Below are 538 nucleotides of genomic sequence, written 5' to 3' on the forward strand. Positions count from 1 at the left end.
ATGGCCTCATGGGAAAGACCTTACATCCCCCAGCCCGACACCCATAAAGGATCTGTGCCTACACTGAGATGTTTAGGTAAAGAGAAACATAAATCTAGCCTATGTGCACATCCGGGCACAGCACCTTTCCTTGAACTTATTCATGATACAGATTCCTTTGCTCACATGTTTCCCTGCTGACCTTCTCCCCACCTGTTGCCCTGCTACACTCCCCTCACTAAGATAGTAAAAATAGTGATCAATAAATACTGAGGGAACTCAGTACAGTACCGGCGCCAGTGCAGGTCCTCCGTATGCTGAGCGCCGGTCCCCTGGGCCCACTGTTCTTTCTTTATACTTTGTCTCTGTGTCTTATTTCTTTTCTCAGTCTCTCATCCCACCTGAGGAGAAATACTCACAGGTGTGGAGGGGCTGGCCCCCTTCAAAAACCAGGCAAGTGAATACGTGAACTGCAAAGCCCTGTCTGGGTGGAATGTGCAATTTCATGCTGATGGCTCACAAAGCAGAATAGAAATCCTCTCCTTTCCTGGCCGGGCGC

The sequence above is a fragment of the Mandrillus leucophaeus genome, unplaced genomic scaffold (genome assembly GCF_000951045.1).
Source record: "Mandrillus leucophaeus isolate KB7577 unplaced genomic scaffold, Mleu.le_1.0 Scaffold74, whole genome shotgun sequence".
In the NCBI taxonomy this organism is placed as follows: Eukaryota; Metazoa; Chordata; class Mammalia; order Primates; family Cercopithecidae; genus Mandrillus; species Mandrillus leucophaeus.